Source organism: Erythrolamprus reginae, chromosome 1, assembly GCF_031021105.1.
Source record: "Erythrolamprus reginae isolate rEryReg1 chromosome 1, rEryReg1.hap1, whole genome shotgun sequence".
NCBI lineage: Eukaryota > Metazoa > Chordata > Lepidosauria > Squamata > Dipsadidae > Erythrolamprus > Erythrolamprus reginae.
Window position 1 is genome coordinate 130,150,205 of NC_091950.1, and position 18,538 is coordinate 130,168,742.

The 18,538-nt window shown below is 37.9% G+C and overlaps 1 protein-coding gene across 4 annotated transcripts in view; it reads right to left on the minus strand.

Moving 5' to 3' along the window:
• The window catches only part of LSP1 (lymphocyte specific protein 1), a 130,239-nt gene that overhangs the window by 52,684 nt on the left and 59,017 nt on the right, over window positions 1–18,538 (minus strand). The gene's annotated exons all lie outside the window — the stretch shown is intronic.

Consider the following 18,538-nt stretch of genomic DNA (forward strand, 5'->3'; position numbering starts at 1 on the left):
CCATGGGGTCTTTTTCTGCCATCAATCTTCTATGTTTCTATTCATTCAATAAATCATACTAAAAACATTCGTTGGTCAGGGGGAAGATCTAGTAACCCCAGGCCTGGCGACAAAGAGGAGTTTTTAAACTCTTCTGCAAGGCAAGGAGGGTGGGGGCAGTGCGAATCTCCAGGGGGAGCTGATTCCAGAGATTTGAGTGATTTTTGCTTTCATGCATGCACATCCTCTGTCCTGTACGGAAGCAAAATCTTGCCAGGATGGATGGACCCACCCACCGGTCACCCGGAGTTGCGCGTGCATTGCCATTTTCCTACCGGTGCCCAGTGTGGCCCATACCAGTAAGGAACCCAATACTGGTGCTAACCCTACTACAAGTAGTTGATCAAAATTGAACCCAAAATTTATGTTGTTAAAGGAAACATTTGTCGAGTGATTTTGGGCCATTTTACGGTTTTTCTTGTCACGGTTATTGCATTTGTCCAGTTAATAACATGGTTGCTAAGAACATCTGGATTCTCCATTAACTTTGCTTGTCAGACGTTCACCAAAGCTGATCGCATGATTACCAGGATTCTGCAATTATCTTTTAAAAATAATCTTTATTAAGTATATACTTTTTAAAAACACAACAAAAACAAGACATAACAAAGGTATGTATAATTCTTAATATCACGATCATATGTATCATATTGAAACAGAGGCAGAAAAAAGAAGGGAGAGGAAATAATTTTTTAAAAAAGTCGTAATAGAGAAAGAAAGCAAAAAGTTATGAAAAGGAAAGAGGGAGAAGGAGAGGGTTTCTGCAATTATCATAAAGATGAATCAGTTGCCATGTGTCTGAAATTTGATCATGTGATCAAAATGGGGATGCTGCAATGGTTTAACTGTAAAAAAAAAATATCATAGGTCACTTTTCCCCATGCCGTTGTAACTTTGAACTATCATTAAATGAACGACCTGTACAGAAAGAGAAAATCTTTTAAATTAACAAGCAGCCAAACAATCAGGCAGTAAAGAATATTCTAAAGGACCTGCTAAAGAGAAAATTATCTTTCCCCCCCCACCCCACCCACACTGACAAGGGCAGGGCAAGCTACAGTATATAGACAGGCAGTAAACCCTACATTCACTAGCACTGATGCTGCTGCTTAGTAGTGTATTGAAATGTCTGCAAGAAAACAAGCAAATTCAGACAGCACTAAGAACTCAATGGTGGGTTGCTGCCAGTTTGGGCCACTTCACCTGTACCGGTGGCAGGAATTTGCCTTTGTTCCCTGAATCAGCAGCGAGAGCTGCTGGCCACGCCCCCAAACCAGTCCTCCATTCAACACTTCCCGAAAGCGGCTTGGAAGGAACTCTCTACACATGCAAAACACGCACTTCCGATGTAATCCAAACCAGGGAAGGGAAATAAAATCCACCCCTGTAAGAACTCCATAGTTCAACCCTGAGCTACATACATTCTCTTCTATTAGGAGAAAAGTTAAAAGAGCTGTAGAAATCGAGCCAATATTTGGGAAATAATTCAGGCCACCCAACCTCTTGTGTATATTGCCTGCAGACTGAAGCGAAAAATCTGTCAAAGCACTGATGATGCAGGAACTGATTAGGTTATTAGTGCTATGCCATGCTTTCGAATAAATGTTTAAAATTTGGAATAATTCAGAAAGGAAGTAAAAGGCAAAGAAAATAATCAGCTTTTAACTATGACATCTCACTGGGTTGACCAGGCCAGTATCCTGCTTTCCCCAAAATAAGACATCCCCTGATAATAAACCCAATCTGGCTTTTGAGCGCATGGCAGTAAGGCCAAGCACTTATTTCAGGGTTCATATATATATATAAGACAGGGTCTTATTTTCAGGGAAACATTGTAGTTTTTTTCTTAGCCCAGTCTATCTCATAAGGTACCTGTTCTGGGGAATAAAATCAGTAAGCAATTTGCTAAGGAAAAAAATAAGATATTACTTGAAATAATGGCATCATCAGGAAAACAACTCAATCCTTCACTGGAGCTCTAGAAAAGGCTATTCTGAACAATAAATGAATTCAGCAGGGGGTTTTTTTTCTCAGAAGCTTTGTGTTTTAATTGAAATATTAGAAAGGGATTATTTTGCTACAAATAGAACAGATACAGTTTGAGAAGGGCACCATGTACTGTACTGTTTTATTTCAGGTTTTCCTTCCATGCCACATGGGATTAAAAGCCTGGAACAGCTTTCCATAGTCTCCTAGGCACCAGATAAGCAATTCCTTGATAGAATCCAGAAGAGAGAACATTGTAACAATAATTTTGTAACCTTTCAAAATGGATTAAGTTTGGATATCTAGAGCCAGAATCATCTCTCTCCTCTTTTAGCAGCAGGCTGCTCCCCCACCCTTTTTTCCTTGCTTTAATATGTATGTGCTTCTGAATAAAGTTTTTGTGAACAAAATATGAGGTCAAATTATTCTAATTTTGTAAACTGTTTTCTCAATTCCATTATTATACTTTATTAATATTATATTAGAACATATATTTCTAGATGTTCTAATAATTAAAGGGAAAACCTTGGCTGGATTATTTGCTAATTGCTATATTTCAGTTACTAAGGTTGTAGTGATGTCTGGTAGAATCTCTGTGATAAAAAAAAAAGAATGATATTATATAAAGGAAGGCTAGATTTACCTTACTTTAAATTGTGTTTTGCAACCTGCTATTTAATTTGGATGGCTGTTGGTGAGAAATAGCAGATAGATAGAATTAGGAAAACATAACTTGAGGTTTAGTTGACAGAACATTTTAGTATAGAATAGAATTAATATAGTTTTTAAAATCACTATGTGGGAAGTATAATATTAAGTAGATGGAACAAATTCAAACCCAGAATTGTGTCCCAAAACAGCTTTTACAAAAGAGAAACAATAGAAAAATCGTAATCTGACAAGATTTATTAGTACAGGAAGATGATGAATTTAAGATTAAGTCAACAGAACATGAGCTTTCATATACACCACTGAAAGTAAGATTTAATATATACAAAAAGGTACTTGGAATTGAAAATGGTAAAATGGAATTTGAAAATGAGTTATGTAAAATTATGAAGCTATAATTGAAAAAAATGTATACAGTGTTCCCTCGATTTTCACGGGTTCGAACTTCGCGAATAGCCTATACCACGGTTTTTCAAAAAAATATTAATTAAAAAATACTTCACGGTTTTTCCCCTATACCACGGTTTTTTCCACCCGATGACGTCATATGTCATTGCCAAACTAATAATTTTTGCAAATAAATAATAAAAAAATAATAATTATTGTTAATAAATAATTATGTTTATAAATATCACTAAGTGTCTTATTCAATAGTGAGTACCAGTAATAATGGTGAGTAAATGGTTGTTAAGGGAATGGGAAATGGTAATTTAGGTGTTTAAAGTGTTAAGGGATGGCTTGTGATACTGTCCATAGCCAAAAATGGTGTATTTACTTCCGCATCTCTACTTCGCGGAAATTCGACTTTCGCGGGCGGTCTCGGAACGCATCCCCCACGGAAATCGAGGGAACACTGTAAACCTTTGTTAGGATTTAAAACTCCAAGTCTGCGGAGAGGGGTGGCATACAAATCTAAATAATAATAATAATAATAATAATAATAATAATAATAATAATAATAACAACAACAACAACAACAACAACTAGATAAACAAGTTGGGGATTGTTTGATAAAGTGAGCTATCAATTGTTATTAATGTACAGGTAGATACATGGGGAAAATGTGGGTAAATGGGACAAAATATATAGTTATAATTAAAAGTATTTTAGTATTTACTATTTACTATTTAGTTTAAAATGATGTATCCTTGGTGCATTTTAGGTTCTAGATGTTTCTCAGTTTGTGTCAGCTGCCACTGGATGCTTGTTTGTGTGCTTCATTGCTACACGGTGACAATCTGCCATGAACTTTGGGGAAGGTAGATGGGATCAGAGATGCTTGGGGGAAAATGAAATTAGCTGCTGTATCTCCCAGGGATGGTGCTTCAAGGTTACCTAGCTGGGAGAAGAACGCAGCTGCATACTGTTCTGCTAGCGGGTTTCAACCGCCCATAATTACAGGGTAATTAGTCCAGGAAGACACACACCACACGATAAAAGGAAAACCCAAAAGTGTTTATAAACAGAAAAACAGAAAGAGCTCCCCTTTTAAATGTCAAAGGGATTTTCTGGTACACACAAGGCACAGGTTAAATGCAATCCAATTGCTCACCCAATAACTGGGAAATTGAGTCCAATTCTAAAGTCCAGAGAGTCCCCACACAATCTTGAACAGCACAAAAACCACGATCTTGACAAAACAATGAATCAGATAAACTGCCATGAAGCTAAAACACCACGCTGCACTTTTATCTGTAGCACTAATTACAGCAGCCCCACCCAACCACAGGTGGCCTCATTTTCTCTTGTAATAATCCTTCAGTTGTTGTCTCCTATGCATCACTCTACACATGCGTGGATGTGTTATTAATTCTTGTTCAGAATCCAGGGATGATACAGATGATTGATCTCCTCCTGGGCTGTCTGCCAAACTCCCCTCTTCCCTGTCACTCATGCTTCCTTGGTCAGAGGAGGCTTCGTCAGCAGATTCCATCAGGAGCAAAACAGGCCTGTGGCATGTGGATGTTTCCCCCACATCCACCTGCACATTCTTTGGGGCAGGAGCTGGGCCAGAGCTAACCACAACACATACCAACCTTCACTTGAAGTGACTGTTATCTTGCTAAAACCTGATGGGCCATAGGAGGAGGGGTGGTTGGTCAGCGATAAGAGGCAATTAAGAGAGCAGATAGTTGAATTTAGGGATTGTGGTGCATGATTCTCATTTTTGGCTGAGCACTTCTGCAATGCATTTGACTGCTAATAAAAAATATAGTTTTCTCAACAAATAGGACCAAGGATTGTTTCTACTTAAAGGTTTAAGTATTTGGCAGGTCCGACAAATTGAATCTGAAACCCTACAAATGTTTTTACATAATATAATGGTTGTGACAATATTTGGGGGCATCAGATCCATGGCTTTTGCATTAATTGCAAATTTCATTTTTGCTTTCTGGCAATGAGTTGGGCAGCCATATAAATTTGCATAAATAAATAGAAGGTAGATAGTAATAGCATTTAGCATTTACACTTATATACCACTTCATAGTGCTTTACGGCCCTCTCTAAATGGTTTACAGAGAGTAAGCATATTGCCCCCAACAATCTAGGTCCTCAGATAGACAGACAGAAAGACAGACAGACAGACAGACAGATATCTTGTCTTAACTGCTACAACCACTGATTCTGTAGTCAATAATCTTGTCTTTCTCTTTGCATAAGACTTTTGAGCAAGGGGGGTATTTTAATTTTTATTGCATTGCTCATGCTTGTTCTGGTGCTGCAAATATCAAACCTTTTGTTTCCTTCTTGATGGATCTAACCTGAAGCCATTGCCAAGCTTTGTTTACTATTCTTCTTGCCATCAGTTTCTTTCAAGTATTAACTGTAGAGATTTATGTTTCCAGTTTTTCATTTACTGTTATAACTGCTCAGTTTTGTGTGTCATCTTTGATTCTGCTCCTTTTAAAATGTTTTCCTTGTCGACATTTTTAACATCTTCTCTTTGTTTGCTTTTATATAATCATTTGGACTTTGGTTTTTGTCCTTCACTAGCTGTTTCATTTGCCACAAAGTAAAACAAACAATTTTCCTTGGTAAATAGCAAATAATCTATTTCACTTTTTGAGTGTAAGGCATGATTTATTGCTATAAGCTGTTAGATTTATGGCATCTAGTTCCACCTGTGTCAAAACAACAATACCTGTTACGTAGCATATTCCAAAGACAGCTTAAATATTAATAGCTTTTAGAGTATTGTATTATCAGCATTCAGATTTAATTTCAAAACTCTTCTAACTCATTTTACATATTTAACCCTGGTTATTTTTCACTTAGGAATGCAAAAATTGAAGATCATGATTTATATACCACATTCCTATGCCAATTGACATATGATTTCTCAAAATAGTTTACAACAAAAAAGACCACTAAAAACAACAACAAAGCAATGCTGTACACAATGTAAAACATAGAATGCAATATGCAGTAACATACACTTAAAAAGGTGGTGGAAAAGAGAAAAATAAAAACTTCTAGCATTCATGATATAAAATCTGGGTGGAAAGAAAAGACTTCAACCCTGTTGGCTTTGCAGAAGACTCCTTAAGACTTGGTTTTATCATCATGCTTGGGGGCCAAATGGTAATAAAAAGCCTGTTGGTTCTTAGCAATTTATTGTATTCTGCCACAAATTCATTTTTATTGTTTTCATTAACTGTGTTTTCCTAATCATTTTTTAATTATGCAAGCCACCCAGACTCATTTAGATGAGATAAATGACAATATAAATTGAATGAATAAATATAATTTTAAGTGATACCTAGTAGATGTCTTCCAAATTTCAGAAGGAAGAGCATTCCAGAACAACAGAGAAGGTCCACTTTAGAGGATCTACCAGAAGCAGTGGTGGATTCTTACTAGTGCGGTCCTGTGCTATGCACAAGTAGAAGCCCGGTGATGATGTAATTTTTGGCAATTTTTTTCTGGCTTCTCTGGGTTGAAAAAAGTTCTCCCTCCCATCCTTGCATTAATGCCAACCTTTATTCTTTGTCTGCAGCACAACTAAGAAGTTCCTCAGCTGTGTTTCTGTTTGTAATGTCATCCTGAGCATGCATGGAAGTGATATTGTGTGGTGGAAAGAGCGCGCATGGATGCACAGTGGTAGCAAAATGTAACTGGAACCCGCCCCTGACCAGAAGGCATTTGGTAACTCTTGGTACACCTCAACTAGGCCTGTCCCTTTGAGGTTGTTCTTGCTTCACCGAGCTCATCTACCCTGACTCTGCATCCAGGCACCAGTTAAAAACATACACAGCCTTTCCTGATTCATACATACAAAAAGATAGAACTCAATATTGTCTGCACGTCAGTATTGCAAATAGTCTGGTCAAAAACCTCCAGATATTTGATATGAAAGTTAAATAGCACTAGGGATTAAATAGTGCCTGATAGTACCTCATAGCATTTGAGTAGAGGCACAGTTACTCCACATCTCTCTCAGATAATAGAAGCAGGCAGTGCCTGAAAGACTTCTGTAGACCACCAGGGATGATGATTCTCAAAGCTGTTTAAACTTCACACGAGATAATCTAGACAAGAGGTCATCTGTCATCTTGACCATGACAGATTATGTTCTAAATCAGACCTGCACCCAACTGAAAATGAATAAAAGTAATAAGTAAGCTCGTCTCAAGATTCCTCCTCCAGAAAAAATATTATAATTGGGGAACTGCTGGCAAATCCTTCTGGATGCTGGAAAGATTTCTTCAGGAGTGAGTGAACCTCCTGCAAAGCCACCCACCCTTCTCCCACATGCAAAGATACATTCACTACTCTTTGGTGATTTCTCTTTCCCAGTTCTATTCAATGTAATATTAATCAACCCATACACAGAGAAATTGGTGGTTCTCTCCTAAGGAGGTTCACATGATGTATAATTATTTCAATTAATGGCTTGAGAGAAATCTATCACTAGTAGATTCTACTACCAGGAATGACTTTTCCAATAAAAGAGAATATTTGTAGCTGTGGATTGAAATGAGGGGTCCTTGGTGCTCTCAGAGCTTGGTTGTTTTCTTGCAGATGTTTTATTATCCAGAGTAGGTAACATCATCAGTGCTAGACAATCAAATTCAGAGAGGGATAAAAACCCCTGATGAGTTTTCTTTTCTACTGCAGACTGATCAAACATTATCCTTTTGTCCCCATTATGTTTAAGACTTTTCAGTTTCCATAAATGACAGGGAATGCGATGCAGGAATGATATTGTATTAAAAGCAAAATAAATATTGGATGCTTTGTGCCCTCTGTCAATTAAACAAAAAAAAAATAGGAACAGTTCATTTCCATGGACTTAAGAATGTTTCTTTTTGTTTTAGATTCAGGAACGTTATCTGTTATTTATTTGAGATTGATGGTGCCACATTTGCTACAACCTTTTCTAATTTGATTACATATGGAGGATTGTTAGAGACGTGAGATATGACACATGAACCACTTGGGACCTCTCATTTTGCATGGTTGGGATTCCATGCCAACCTTTTCTTTCTCAAATAAGCTGACAAAGGGTGAAATTCAAATGTTTCTTTGGACTCCCAGAGCTACAACCAAGCCTTTTTAGCAGAAGTGAAGTCTAAAGGTACACAGATTCCTCCTTTTTTTTAACTTAGATGACCTCATGCATTTTTTCCCACTCACTGTGGAGCTTTTCACACAGCCACATAAAGAAACATTTCCTGGTACCTTCTTTCTCTCATTCGCTTTCTTTCTGTTCTGTTTCATGATTTCAACATCCTTTTGAGCTCAGAAAGAGCAAAGAACAAAGAAGATGAAACCATCAGAAACAAAACCTGAAGAACCACTTTCTTTATACCATCTGCACCCAAATTCACTGTGGTCCCCCCCACCCGCCAACAGTTTCTTTGGACAGTCTTGCTTGGGATCTGGAAGAAAGCCAAGGTGTTGTGCTCTCTTTGAAAAGTGAAATAGAATCTAGATGAAATCATTCACTCTACGCCCTGCGATCATGACCTCTATCCTGCTCTCAGTGTCTGTGAAAAATCTATAATAAAAGCTCCAAGTCAGAAATGCTCTAAGTCCAAAGTGTTCCAACTATGGTTTTTTTTTCCTTTCCAGTACGAAAGGAAAGTTGTTTTTTGCTTACTTGCTTTTCCCAAATTACATAAAATTACATTATTGTTGTCCTGTTTCGTTTTCGGGTTCTTTTTCTTTTTTTGCAAAATTTCCAGAGCAAATGATTTCAGTCCTTCAGTTGATTTCAGTTCAGTGTTCAGTACACGAGACAAGCCTTCTCATTGAGATGTTGCCATTCCCTTTTGTTTCCGTTGGTTGCAACTACTGGTCTCCCTCCATGAACTCACAAGCTTACAATCTGCTGCTTTTTCTTTGTCCTGACTGCATGGAACATAATTGAAGGCCAGTTATTCTATGTGTAACAGTAGCGCAACAAACCCCTTCCAAAAATAGAGCCCATGGTTGCCCTCATCCAGCTGGCATCCTAAGAACTAGATCTTGAAATAAGTACCACCTGTCATCAGTGTTCCCTCTAATTTTTGGGGGTGGGTGGGCGGAAAAGTATAGTGTCTGAGCGGCAGTCCCTTCAGGACTGGGCGGCACAGAAATAATAAATAAATAAATAAATAAATAAATAAACAAACAAACAAACAAACAAACAAACAAACAAACAAACAAAAAACCCACCCTGTTTTGCCTCAGAGAATTTCAAAATAAAATACTGTACTGTGTGTCTATAACAGTGAGCTCATAATAGGGCAACTCTATCAATATCAAAGTGCCACTTAAATAGTTGAGCTAGTTTCAAAATAGATTTTGATTTTCTTTTTCTCTTCCTTACTCCCATTCTTTTTCTTTCTCTTTTCCTTCCTCTCTTTTTTCTATCTGTTTCTCTCTCTTCCTCTCTTCCTCTCTCTCTCTCCTTCCCTCTCACTCTTTCCCTCTCGGCTTCTGGGCAGGTTTGGAAAACTCTGAGTTGATGATGATTTTTAAGTGAGCGATTGCTCACTGCTCAGCTTAGAGGGAACTATGCCTGTCATCAAGCTTTTACAGTATTTGGCCAGGGTTCCCCCCCCCCTTCCTTTTAGTTAAATAAATAAAAAGAAATTTACTTCTTAAGGTTGTGCAGATTTGATTCCTCAACAGTGGCTCAGAGTTTATAATGGACGGGACTCGTGATCAACTTTTTAAAGCAGCTGTGTCTGCCTTAAACTGCCAGAGGGAACCCTTGCCATCCTACAAAAACATGTATCTACCATAAACAAAAAAAATTCAGATGGACACTATTCATACTCTATATCAGTGATGGTGAACCTTTTTTTCCTCGGGTGCCAAAAGAGTGTGTGTGCACGCTATCGCACATGCATGAGTGCCCATGCCCATAATTCAATGCCTGGGGAGGGCAAATACAGCTTCGCCCACCCCCTGGAGGCTCCCTGGAGGCTGGAAATGGCCTGCTTCCCAACTTCTGGTGGACCCAGTAGGCTTGTGTTTTGCCCTCCCCAGGCTCCAAAGGCTTCCCTGGATCCTGAGGAGAGTAAAAAAACGCCCTCCTGAGGCTCTTTAAAAGTAAAAAATGCCTTCCCAGAGTCTCTGCGAGCCAAAAATCAGCTGGCCAGCACACGCATGCATGTTGGAGCTGAGCTAGGGCAACTGCTCATGTGCCAGCAGATATGGTTCCGTGTGGCACCTGTGGCACCTATGACACCAGGTTCGCCATCACTGCTCTATATGTTTCAAAGCACTGTATTATTTGCATAGCATTGCCCAGTAATGCTTCCATTATTCAAATGACCAAGGTGTTTGGTTTTCAACTTTGGTGAGAAACTGTGTCTTGGCCATCTCTTCAAAGATATCAGCAGTTCTAGCTTTTCCTCAAAAGCACCAAATCACCACCTCTTGTAGAAATATGGCTTGCCTATGCTGCTCAAGATCCTTCAGAAAAGTGACATGTGGCCTTGCTTAGAAATAAGATGCTTCAGAATGTCTATTACAAAAGGCAGTGGGGCAGTAAATATACCGCTCAAAAGAATAAAGGGAACACTCAAATAACACATACTAGATCAGAATGAATGAAATATTCTTATTGAAGACTTTGCTCTGTACAAAGTTGAATGTGCACAACAGCAGGTGAAATTGATTGTTAATCAGTGTTGCTTCCTGAGTGGACAGTTTGATTTCACAGAAGTTTGATTTACTTGGAGTTATATTGTGTTGTTTAAGTGTTCCCTTTATTGATTGATTGATTGATTGATTGATTTATCTATCTATCTATCTATCTATCGCAGTGTAATGGAATTCTGCATTGAGTTACGTTGAGGTTTTATTGTAAAATAATCTCAAATGACAGCTACATAGCTCTAAAGGACCTGAAAACAATATGAGATGTTGGGATTTAAAATAGAGATTAGGGATTAGACTGGTCAAAGTTTTCTTCTCAACTATGAATTCTCAGGTGTTATAGAAAGCTATATAATGAGGGTGAGCTTGGGTAAGTGTTTCTAATTGAATTAGTGTATCTTTAAATTAAAAGAGAGAGGAGGTCATATTAACCTTAAAGAAAGAAAGGTCAGGTATAACTGGTTCCTAACTTCATTGAAAATATTAAAGGAGTAAATTGATTTTTTTAAAACAACCAGTGGGTGCAGTACTATACTTCACTGCATTTTTTCAAAAAAATATTCTTCAATATTCAATACCTTAATTAATCTCAAATCAGCCTGGTTCCCCCCCCCCCCCCTCTTCTGCACTAGTAGAGCACTAGCCATCTGCCGAATTTATGGCTACAAGATCTGGATTGTCAAACTTCAGGCAGCCAATAGATGGCAGCAAAGAGTTCCAGGTTTTTGTTTTTGTTTTATCTCTTTTTGACATCTAGTGATCATCTGAAATTTTGCATCTGGTATTTCTAGCCGAAATTCTATCATCAGAAACTTCCTCATGCTTTTCAGTTTATATTGGCATCAATTACTTTAGAAATTGTCTCCCCTTCCCCCATTTCTCACTGGCTGTAGAATGGAATAATCATGAATATCAGTCTCTCATCTAGGAATTGTGTCAGACAAGTAATAATATCACATCTCAAGACAAACTACTTGGGAAATAGAATTCAGTGAAAAATGTCACACCAAATAATGTTTTTTTTTTTAAAAAAAAACCAACAAAACCCAGGACAACTGAAAGTCATTTTGCAGGTCATTACATTCTAGAAGAGAAACTGTCATTTAGCAAAAAGATTTGCAGTGACAATTTGAAACAGATGATTTATTCATTCCAGAAGCATGAAAGGCAAGAAGAGACTTAGTTCAGAATGCAAAACAGGAACGTTAAGAGTCGAGTTCAGGGAAGAGAACTTTCATAGACTACCCAGCTGAATGAGATTGCTGGGCATGATCACTTTGACAATCCAAGGAAAGGAGTTCTTGGCTTGCAAATATTCCTGGGATGAAATGACCCGGGGCTGATAGAAGGACACGCATCACATCCATGTGAAAACATGGCAAATTCAGTTGTTATTCAAAGGCCACTATTCAAAGGGGGAAAGGAAGTTATCACATATGTTAATAGATTCAGACCCATATATGACGATGGCAGTGGAGGCAGCAGAGTGCAAAGGATTAAATGTACGCCAGGGTATCACATTTATTTATTTAGCACATGGGAAGGATATCTTATAGATTTGCCTTCAATCTCAGGATGCAAGGATTTGGGTTGCAACACCACAGTTTATTTATTTTAACCGGATACTTATTCCAGATCACAATATTCCCAGATTCCAAATGATATTTGTAGACACTGAATAATTTAGCACATACTGGTTTTTTTGCCATAGCAGCACCAGACAAGAGACTGAAGATTTTTTTTTTAAGGTTTCAGGAGGAGTCACCAATTTATTGCAATTGTAAATTCCCATTGTACCATAGGAGAACAGGTCTTCCTGTATGTCATGCCAGATATCTTATTTGATCATTTAGAGCTCATATACTCTGTGTGTGTGTGTGTGTGTGTGTGTGTGTGTGTCTGTCTGTCTATCATCTATCTATCATCTATCTATCTATCATCTATCTATCTATCTATCTATCTATCTATCTATCTATTCCCACGTGTGTGTGCATTTGTGTTTGTATATATATATATAGCTGAATGGATTGGATACTGCAGCCTAGAGGATAATTCTCTGCCTTACAAGGCAAAGGTTGCAGGTTCAAGTCCCAGTGGGTATGGCTAGCTGATGAGGCCAAAATAAGGCCGAAATAGATCTATCCAAGTCTCCCTTAATTTTCAAATTCAGCAAAAAAAAACCAAAAAAAACCATGTGACATATATATATGTGTGTGTGTGTGTGTGTGTGTGTGTGTGTGTGTTGTTTTGTTTTTTGCTGAATTTGAAAATTATATATATATATAATGGTCTTGGTATATATATATATATCCTTGGTTTCTTTTTAAGAAATTTAAGCACAAAATCATTATTTTATTCTCATTACAACTCTCTGAAGAAGGTTAAAGCAAGAAGTTATATGCCACTATATGCCATAATTTGGTTTTGTCTTAGAGGTTGCATCAATTATTAAAAACAGATTATGTGGATTGCAAAATAATTGTTTCGGGTTTTGTTTTGCTTTGGGTTTTTTTAGCTCCAATTTCATGCATTTCTTATGATAGAATATGAGTAGAATCCCGGATTCCTGGGCTTTGTCAGGCAGCCAATGATTTTCACCCAAATGAAAGTTCTTTCATACTTCAATGAAATTAACCTTGTGAAGCTTTGTATTATTGATATTGGACAAAAAGAGAATTACAAGTTCATATAATCTTTCCATATGATACAGTTCAGATGAGATGTAAAGATATGGGCTTGTTGGCATGTGTAGCAAAATTATGGGGAGAAAACACATAAAGTCCTGAAATGGTAAAATGAATGGTATCATTTCAAATTCAAGCAGAGCTGTCAATGTAAATGTAAATGTAATATATTTTATATGGATTGTATTAATTAATTAATTGTATTAAAAGTTAAAATGAACCAATGCAGAAGAAGGGAAGGGAGGAAAGAAAGAAAGAAGTACAGAGAGAAAGAATGAAAAGAGAAAGAAGAAACTTCTAATTTCTTCTGCAGCAGCTATAAGTATGATTACAAAATTATCTCTTAATCTTACTCTATAAAAAGAAGCAGTTATTACCATTTTTTTTCTAATCACCAAAACCACAAGTCATAAATATTTTTCCCGTTTAATGCAAAAAGGAGTTTCTGTACATATAGTGCATCTTTTCTATAATCAAATAAGTTGATTTAGCCATCATATCAAGTTCCACTATCTTCACCAACTATTTCTCTATTGTGAATAAGGTTGAATATTTCCATTTTTGAACATATAGTCCGTCTATCTATCTATCTATCTATCTATCTATCTATCTATCTATCTATCTATCTATCTATCTATCTATAACGCGGCTTCCTGAGTCTGCGGAGAGGGGCGGCATACAAATCTAATAAATTATTATTATTATTATTATTATTATTATTATTATTATTATTATTATTATTATCTTTATGACCACAAGGGAGCCCTGAAGGGACTTGAAGGGACTTCCCCGGAGGAAGTGGGTGCCAGGCACGGAGCCAGGGAGCCTTGTCTGAAGCCGGAATGCTGGGATTCTCCTTTGCCGCCGTCGCCGAAAACTTTCAAGGAGGGTGGAAGACCTGCCAGTTGACAGGCAGCTTCCCACACGTGTCAATCAACCCACGAGGCTCCCTCCGGACAGCCTCCGCTGTCTTTCCCTCCCCTTCCACTCGCCCCTGGATAAGGATTCCAGAAAAGATTCAAAATACATTCTAAACCATTTTTCCTTTGACAAATACCAACAGTACATAATTTCTCTTAAATTATGCAATAAAATTTATTTTTAAGATTAGACTATTATGTAAATTTCATTCCTTTCAGTGATATATTTTTCATTGGTTTCCATTGATATTAATTTATTTTATGGTTTATAGTCCACTCCTCTGCAGAAAGCACTTTCTTACTAATCTGGATAAATAAATCACCTACTCTCACCTTCTCTGGACTGAGCTCAGTTTATTGACTTTCACAGATTATTACCATGCATTACATCTACAGGAACTGATTAGAAAATAGGCTTTCACAGTTGAATTCAATAAAAAAGAAAAGAGCAAGCATGTGATATTGGTAACACACTGAGCATTTTCATTCAAATATTAAATAGTATAGAGGGATATAACAACATTCTATGACACCAAGTTAATACATTCCAAAAATATAACCAATAATTCCTGAGTACTAAGTTATTAATCATCAAAGAACCAATGGAACCAAGACAAGACAACATTTAATGATCAAAAGTAAGTCTCCCTGTCACCATATAGTTCTTCTCTGCAATTATCATTCCACAGACTAACAGATTAATATTTATTTAGAATGGGATGGGATAGGATGGGGTGGGGTGGGATGGGATGGGGTGGGGTGGGGTAGGATGGGATGGGATGGGATAGGATAGGACAGGATAGGATAGAATTCTTTATTGGCCAAGTGTGATTGGACACACAACAAATTTGTCTTTATTTATTTTCAAGTTTCATCCAAGATGGAAATTTCCTTTGGAAGAAGACTTATATCGAGAATCATTCAGAACTACTATCCTTCATCCACAGTTGCAAGTGGCAAATCCCATTCTACCACACCTTCAGCTGCAAAGTGTTGGTAATGACCTTTAAAGCCCTACATGGCATTGGACCAGAATACCTCCAGAACCTCCTTCTACTGCACGAATCCTAGCGGCCGATAAGGTCCCACAGAGTTGGCCTTCTCCGGGTCCCATCAACCAAACAATGTCGTTTGGTGGGCCCCAGGGGAAGAGCCTTCTTTGTGGGGGCCTTGGCCCTCTGGAATCAACTCCCCCCGGAGATTAGAACGGCCCTCACCCTCCTTGTCTTTCGCAAGTTATTTAAGACCCATCTATATCGCCAGGCATGGGGGAACTAAGACATCTCCCACATGCTTATTATATTTCACGTTTGGTGTGTATGTGCTGTATGGTTTTTAATTGTTGGGGGGTTTATATATTTTATTTATTAGATTTGTTCCATTGTTATACTGTTTTTTATTGCTGTTGTGAGCTGCCCCGAGTCTTCAGAGAGGGTCGGCATACAAATCAAATAAATAATAATAATAATAATAACAACAACAACAACAACAACTGTGGACCATACTCAATTTCTGTGTTCTTTTCTTGTCCTCTTGCACAACACTATCTTTCACCTTGGCTGTCTAATCTATGTTCAGATTTCTACTTCCCACACATACTATAAGAAGGCCTGTATCACTGTATAGCTGTTTAATATTCAGATAAAATCATTTGGTTACTTTTAACTGAGCATGTCAAAATAAGAACCTAGATATTGATTACTATAATGAGCTGAACTCAGGCAGCTGCAGAACCTGTGACAGGAAATTATGGGAATGACAACATATAGTATACATGCTCACATATTCTTACATTGTTAAGGAATGAATGAGCTAGCAGGCTTCTAAAGAACAGATGAGCGTTAAAAATGGAATGAGTATGTCTCATAAATGTCTCATGGGCAGCAAAATGGTACAAGTACTAGCTTAAAATAAGCATGATTGAGATATTTTCCATTTGCCACTCCTCAGACAAAAATATTACTGAGGATTTATCTGTAGTGATTGACTTTTATCAAGTCTGTAGTTAGTCTAAACAGTTTTGGTGGACACACTAACAAAAGTCATAAAATATAGCTTACTTCCTGAAGATAATTTAAAACAGAACAAAAAAATCAGATATGGAGCTGAACTCTATTTTTAGGATGATCTATAATTTAGGATTTCCCCAAAGAAATGGTTCCTAGCACTAGCGATGCTTCAAAGATTATGTCTTTAATAAATCTTTTCTTAATAAGAAAAGGCATGGCGGGAAACACAAGAGGATTGTAAACAGAACTGAGTATCATCTGGAATCCTTGTAAAATAGCATGAATGAAGCAGAATGATTGCATAATAAAAGAATTGCTGGAAGCACCCAGCCTACTCTTCATTAAATGCACATACCATCATTTCATTGATTTGCTATTGCTTACTAACTTTTCCAGCTGTGAACAAGTTCTTTGTGTGAAAATCAGGCTATTCATTATATTTCTGGAATTCGCGCCGATTTAGTTCATAAAAACGGAGGATATAGGTGGTCTTCATCAAAAATGTTAACTGGTAAATTTCATCCCTCCCCAAAAATCATGAACACTGCAGTTCTCTAAGCTTTGAAATCTCTAAAAAAGGTTAGCATGTACACTAAATCCAGTTTACAGAATTCTTTGGGCCAATCAAATGAGTTTTAAACCTTTCTAATTGTCACCCGAACAACCTTAGTTATGAACCTTACTGAAAACACTTAGACAACTCAACAGCAGAATAAACCTGACCTGTTTCTTGAGGAGCTCTGGGCTGCTATAAAGCTGCTATGGCCATATTGCAGATTCTTATGAGCCTATTGAGTAAAATGCCGAACTCATCAACCAGAAGTCTGGTAGTTCAAGTCCCGAGCACTGTGTGACAGGGTGAGCTTCTGTCCTTGCCCCAATTCCTGTCTACCTAGCAGTTTGAAAGCAAGTAAATAAGTAGATAAATGGGCATCACTTTGGTGGGAAGGTATGTATTCCATGCCCTTTGGCATATAGCAGTGATGGTGAACCTATGGCACAGGTGCCACAGGTGTTACGCGGAGCCATATCTGCTGACACATGAGCTGTTGCCCTAGCTCAGCTCCAACATGCATGTGTGTGCTGGCCAGATGATTTTTGGGTCACACAAAGGCTCTGGGAGGGGATTTTTTGCTTCCACAGAGCCGGGGGGGGGGGGGTTTACCCTCCCCTAACTCCGGGGAAGCCTTTAGAGCCTGGGGAGGGTGAAACATGAACCTACTGGGCCCACAAGAAGTTGCAAATCAGGCTGTTTCCAGTCTCCAGAGGGCCTCCTGGAGGTGGGGGAAGCTGTTTTTACCCTCCCCAAACATTGAATTATGGGTGTGGGCACTTGCGCACCTGAGGAAAAAAAGTCTGTAGTGGATCCAGACTTGATTGTGTGGAATATATGATCTTTGACATCTCTTCAAATCTATAATTCTACCATTCTATAGTTCTACAAAAACTGAAGGCAGTTGTTTACAAGTTGATGTCATTGAACCACCAACAAAACAAAGAACCCATGTGACATAAGAAAAACTATGGAAAATCCAATTTTATCTTTCAATATGGAAAGTGGCTGTAAACATGGTGCTTCAGATAGAGCTTGTATCCTTTCTTTCTGACCTTTGAAGCAAGCATAGCTTTGCATGGAAACACTTGCTAGAAGGAAGAAGCGGTTTACAGCTGAAAAGCTGTGGATTTGAGAACTGCTAGTCCAATTAAGGAAGCCCTGAGTACACACTGCAATTCCTTGGAGACTTTATTGCCAGCGACAGTGTAATTAACTAGGAATGACTTTGGAAAGAATGGACAATTACCATCTTATCTCTCTCTTTCTCTGTTTCTCTCCCCTTCTCTTCCAGACTCTGCCAGGGTTGTCAAAATGAGCCTTTGTTTCGTGGTGAATTGCTTTGAGTCGCTTTATTCCTGTGTATAAGTAAACAATGGCAACAATGCCTGGCACTTCTGTGGCACCGGACACTGTTGAAATGCTGTCCAAGTTTCTCTTCAGTAAATTTTCCCTTTCTCAGGCTTGCAGACTGACAAAAGTGTATTTGGGTTTGGGCTTGTTCAGTTTTATGCAACCAGCCTCATTTTGTTTATCTTTTCTATCCACAATAATACCACTTATTATTATGGGGTGCCTATCAAA